This window comes from Ascaphus truei, chromosome 1 (genome assembly GCF_040206685.1).
Source record: "Ascaphus truei isolate aAscTru1 chromosome 1, aAscTru1.hap1, whole genome shotgun sequence".
In the NCBI taxonomy this organism is placed as follows: domain Eukaryota; kingdom Metazoa; phylum Chordata; class Amphibia; order Anura; family Ascaphidae; genus Ascaphus; species Ascaphus truei.
The window spans coordinates 477,492,970-477,498,969 of NC_134483.1; positions in this window are offsets into that span (position 1 = coordinate 477,492,970).

Below are 6,000 nucleotides of genomic sequence, written 5' to 3' on the forward strand. Positions count from 1 at the left end.
AAAATTAATTGAAAACAATTTTAGAATTCTATTGTAGCAAACATATTATGTTAACTCGCATAGCTGTGAACTGCTCACATTCCTGTGTAACATTCAATGAAAAAAAGGTAGGGGTTTCTGCAACTGTGGGCTGCATACAATTACAAGAGGAACAGAGCTGACTTTTAGATTTTAAATTCAGTCCCTCATTTCCCTTCCTTAATCTCTACCCTTTTTGATCCTATCATTCTTTACTTTTGTTAACAGATTAATTTTTTTAAATACTTTCTGAGTCTTTTCCTTTTATATATATAGTCTTTTCCTTTTATATATATATATATATATATATATATATATATATATATATATATACATATAAACATGCTACCAGAACAAAAGGAGGACTCCGGTTACAGTGTGTAGCATAATGTGTCCAAAAATGTAAATACTCTCTCCAGAGTGTGCAACAGTTCATTCAGAGCCCAAAGCATTTCTTAAAGAATTGTTTAAAAAATATAAAAATTCAACATTTATTTTTACAAGAACATATAGTTACTATAAATGCAGAACAGTTTCCTAAAATAACAGAATATAACATAAAACAGAAATCCCTATACAGTACGTGTTGAATTCTGATTTAATAACTCCAGGGCAAGCCCCTTTTCCCATTGAAACCGCATAAACCTACCCTTGTCGTAAATCAGCTGCTAGGTTCAAAGTTTAACAAGAGAGAAAAAAAACCTCCTAAAAATAAATTTTAATATTTAAAATATAAACGCACTCATAACTTCCTTTCTCTAACACATATATCATATCAATAGATTCAGGCGATTATGGCGTACATAACAAGACTAATTATGACCAAGTTGTTCAAACATTTGAGTGACAAATGGATATCTGCCCTTGGCACCTCTTACCCATGTAGTGTGTGGTATGGTTTGATTTTTTTTTTTTGCCACGATTACAAATATGTACCTGTTATTATGCAGAGTAGATGATGTCACATAATATTCTCATTTTTAATAACGTCCTCCAACTAAGTCGAGACCTGTGTGTTCCACCCCACAAGTAATCATTCAAGAATGTTTTGTTTCCTTTGAAGCTGCAGACTAATATCTGGTTATCATTTATTGCCTTCTAAACAACACATATGCCACCAATGATAGCCCCAACCCCACCCTCCCCCCATTAAGCCCTTTTTGAAGATCAGCACAGACCCAGGAAAACTCTTGACCTGTCATAAACCCAATATTTGTATTTTTTTTAAAATCAAACTTTAGCTACATTAACCCCTGAAGCACCAGATTGATTAAAATACTTAACATCTCATGATATTATTGTGACACAGGCCATCCTAAATTAGTTGGGAATCAGCAAATCGAAACATCAAGAAGCATATAAGAAGCATATAAGAAGCAAAGGCACAGGCATGGACTAAAGGGAAGATGTCCACTCGTACCGAAAGATACGTTTGATTGGCATCTGATGATTCTGCCAACAGAAAGAAGTAAGGAGGTTATTTTGACAGTATGTACCGAGCATGCAGAATGCCAAGAACAAGGTCTGCAAATCAATAGACTATTGGATAAGTCGTAAGAAGTTGTTCAACAGGGCAAGATAAAGAAGAAACACACAGCAGGTAGGAGGAAAGAAGAAGGTGCTGTTATTAATACAAAGGCTCAATAAGGAGCTGAAGAAATTGATTAAGAGGGATTATGAAACACTTTTATTTGGTATTTGAGCATGAGTAACTATTTGGCATGCTTCTTAATTACAGTTTATATCTTAAAAGAACTGACAAAGTTAATTGAACATGAATATATAGTGTATAATGTTGTTACAAGCCAAAAGACGGAGCAGATAACAGTTGTTTGTGGAATTACTTTATCAGTGATTGTTTGAATGCACATGTAAACATAAATTCCAGAGGACAGAGGTTAAAGAGGTGGGTGTGGGGTGGAACAAGGGCAAGAGGAAGAGAGAGAAATGTAATAACAGTGGGAGGAACAAGTAGTGGAGGAAGAAGTTTCTTTGCCAGAAGAAAATAAGATAATGGTAGAAACTGATAACACTGGAAGGGGGCTGTTTGTGAATGCAGGCAATGTTTTGTTGCAGTAGTTAGTGAAGAGACTGAGAAGAGAAGGACGTATGCTATGGACTGCTATCACACTTTTGAAAAAGGAAGCTAGACTGTGGAGAGGACAAGTAAATAAAAAGGAAGCCAAATAGGCTAACTACAGGAGCAAGCTTTCACAGGGCAGAAGTGCTGTCAAACCAATCATTTGCCGAATTGTTAGTTTGGGAAGCCAATATGTTTATATAGTGGTAGTCCCACTCCCAACACTTAGCCAATTAAGATAGAAAATTTTGCAGCAAATGAGCCATTTTCTGTGAATGCTCTGAAGGGTTGTGTCCTTCTGGCATTTTACTCTCTAGAAGGTACCTGATGGTCAGGTGTATAAGGATGAACATGGTTACATTAAAACAGCAGAACATGTGTTTTTTTTATAGGTGGGAAGCAGGGGGTCTCTGGAGCTCAACCCCATAAGGATGAGCTTCGGGCACCCCCTGCTTCCTGAGATACATATCTCCGTAGGAGGTGCCGGTAGCAGCTCCACAGGTTTAAAGGTCCTGGTCACACGGGCCAATAGGAAGTCTCAAGGGATGACATCACAGCTTCCTATTGGCCCGTGTGATGCAGGACATTTAAGCTGCCATTTTGATAGCCCAATAGCCCAGCCTGAGCTGCTACCAGCATTCCTACAGAGGCAAGTACTTTGGGAATCAGGGGGTCCCCAGAAATGAATGTGATGGAAGGGGGTAACCAGGCTCTCAAATAAAGGTCAATCCCGTTTTGGTTACCCGTGATCCGTGTATAAGGGTCCAAGAGAGTTGGCTCTTAGGCCCAGTAACAATGTACCATTCTGTTATACTGTACGTAATAAAAGTATTTGGTTGTGTTTTCCCTTTCCAGGCATGCCAGCGAGCAGGGATTACTAGAGGGTGAGTTTCAAGGTTTTTTTTGCGAAGGAACCATTCACAGAATGTGCTTAGGAGGTTGGGGTCTGGAGTTGTCGGTTCCCCTATAAATGTACCCGGGAATCATGTCTGATTCTTGGATACATGTAGCCACATTGTCCTGGCAAGCCTCCCCTTGAAAACGCAAGTGCGACTCACCACTAGGGTACCCTGCTTCAGAACAGCTCAGAAAGGAGAATGAGGCACAGGGATAAAACATATATGCCTGTAGCCGAGGTAATCCCTAGGTTTAGGGGGGTACCCCAGCTAGTGCCCAGGTGACCCACAACCAGTATAGGGTTTGTGGGTGCCCCAACCGTATATAAGGTTGAGGGGGGACTCACAGAAAGTGTGTGGGGAATAAGGCAGATAGAAATAAAACTACAACATGTTTAATTTTCTGCCCCATTCCCCAAGATTCAGAAGTGTATGAAAATATACTTTATTAATGTAATGTGCTTTTTACATTCGGAACCGATGTCCAAACAGGCTGCCCAAGCTAACCCATAGGTGCCGGTAAGTCTGCTGGACATTGGAGTTCACAGCAGCCAGAGGATGCCCAGAGGTATGACTAGCATTTGATCAGCGGGGAAAGGCGGAGTACCAGGTCCGGAGATCAATGGCAGTCCTACGGGATGTCACTTGCTCTGCCAGACCTGGTGGAGCCTGCCCAGCGGGTGGCATCGAGATAGCCAGGGAGAGAGGTGGCAGGCTTGCACATGTCTCTTGGCTATTTTGGATTTCCTGTTGACCTGGCTGTTCTATCCAGCTTGGCTCTGATGGGCTGCTTGGGATTTTTCCCACGCGTTGATTGGCTGCTGAGTTTTGTGAATGAAACTTAGAATACTATAAGAATGATGGAGCCAATCAGATTCGTAGTCTTCAGTAGTAAGAGCACGGGCGGGCTTTTCAAAGTTGCTTCTGTGCGTACAGCAGAGCAACCGGCTTCCATTTCAAGCCTGAAAATCCTGCCCGCCAGAGTCTAAGTCCCAACTTTTGCGCCCAAGTTCTCAGAAACGATCGTAGTGGACGCGGCTGGGATTTTATACCGATTTGAGTTCCAGAAGATTTGGAGTAACTCGTGGTCAGGAGGGACCATGTTCTCAGAAGAGAACGTAGTGGGGGCGTGTGGAACGTTATGCCGATTTGGGTTCCAGAAGATTCTGGGCTAAGTCCCGGTCAGGGTAAAACTCGCCCAAAGAGTCCCAAAGTAAGTGTGTCTTTTTGTCTGCATTTTGTGTATCATTGTGTGTAAGCGAATTATGCCGAACAAATTACAATTTATTTAATTACCTTGTTTTGCTCAATGAATGATCCCGGTAAAAAGGTGTAAATAACCTGGTCTCCCGTGACACCGAAATTAACACAGTTCAGCTCTAGAGTCCCCCTGCTTCAATCCAAAATAATGAAAAAGGAATGCAGGATTGGTGCTTTAATTTACAGCATCTAGAATTTAGTAATATTCACAAAATAGTTATTTGGATTAAAGCAGAGAAGAAAAGTGGAATAAAAACAGGAAGACTACAATTACTGCAGGGGGCAGACATACTGATACATTTGCAGGTTTTCCAGTTGTCCAGCATAATGTCATCAGGCAAACAGGATGATAAAACAAATGTAACACAACATTTTAACTTGTACACTTTGCATAAAGTCTATAGAGCAGATTAAATAATAGAAAAAAGTATATATATTTGTTTTTCTGCTAATGTTTACTTTGCGTGAAATCCATAAAAATCTGTTCAGAACAAGTGTCCTGTCACATCCAAGTGCAGGACTGAGGCAATACACAGTAACATCTGTATGCAGACCAACCCTTTGACTAGTGAGCACACAAGATTCTGCAACTAAAGTCTCCTTCTTTTGGCTGCTTATGTCAGGGATGTCTAGAAAATGTGGCCTTTATGAAGTATTCTTATTTCTCATGGCTTTGCACATGCAATGTATTACCAGCCCCTCTGGTAGCAAACATTATCACAAACAGCGTCGCATCTTACCATAAAACCCACATAGGTTCATAAAACACTAGCTTCTTTATTGTAAATATTCTCTGGCAAACAGGATTAAAACGTTTAGCCTTGAGTACTCCGAGAAGCCGCTAAGTGGATCGTGTCAAATATGCTTTTTTTTTTTTTAAAGGGCAGACATGAGTCTGGAGATAACACATTACAAAAATGAGCTGTATTTATATGATACAACTTTACGTGACGTTAAAAAGATAGAGCAAAGACAAGATATGATGACTGAGATATTGTGATATGTGCATACATATAATGTTTGCTGTGCCATTTTCAATCTAAAAAGCTGTGTAATAACATTTATATTTTCATTTAACATGCAATAACTGTAGAAAGTATGACGTATTTCTAGATCCAATGATAACGTTTAATACTTAATTTTATCATTGACCAATATGAAAGGGGACCTTAGCCGAATCTACAGAGCAAATATATTGTACCCTATAGAATCGGAACAACAATGTGGCTAACTTTGCCAAACGTTCTGTCAGGAATTAATGGCCCTTTTCTGTTCCTTCAGAATATTCTCAGATATATAAGTCTCCTGCAAATCTGTTTCATTTCCTCCTTCCACATCTAATAACGACTTGGACACTTTTGTAATAGTGATTGTCTATATTCAGCAGACGATGTGTGACAATCCATGATTAAGCAGAATTGTGCTGCTAAGTTAAATTGCTTGAAATAGGGCTATTCTTATGCTCAAACTTTTCTGTGCCGGCATGACCAGGGAGGGTGCGAGGGTGCTCCCACTCCCCTCGTTACCCGGTACCCACATAAACATGCAAATAACGACAGACTCGATCTGGAGCTATAAAAGGCCGCGGCTTTGTTTATTAAATAATTGAGTAACTGCCAGTCCCTGCCAGAGTGCTCACTTAATAGGTGATGGGTAAGACGGTCCTTGAACTGCTGACCCCGTAAATCCCATAGCCGGGCCCACGTGACCCGGCCGTTGTCGCGAGTGGGAACCCTGAAGTCACGT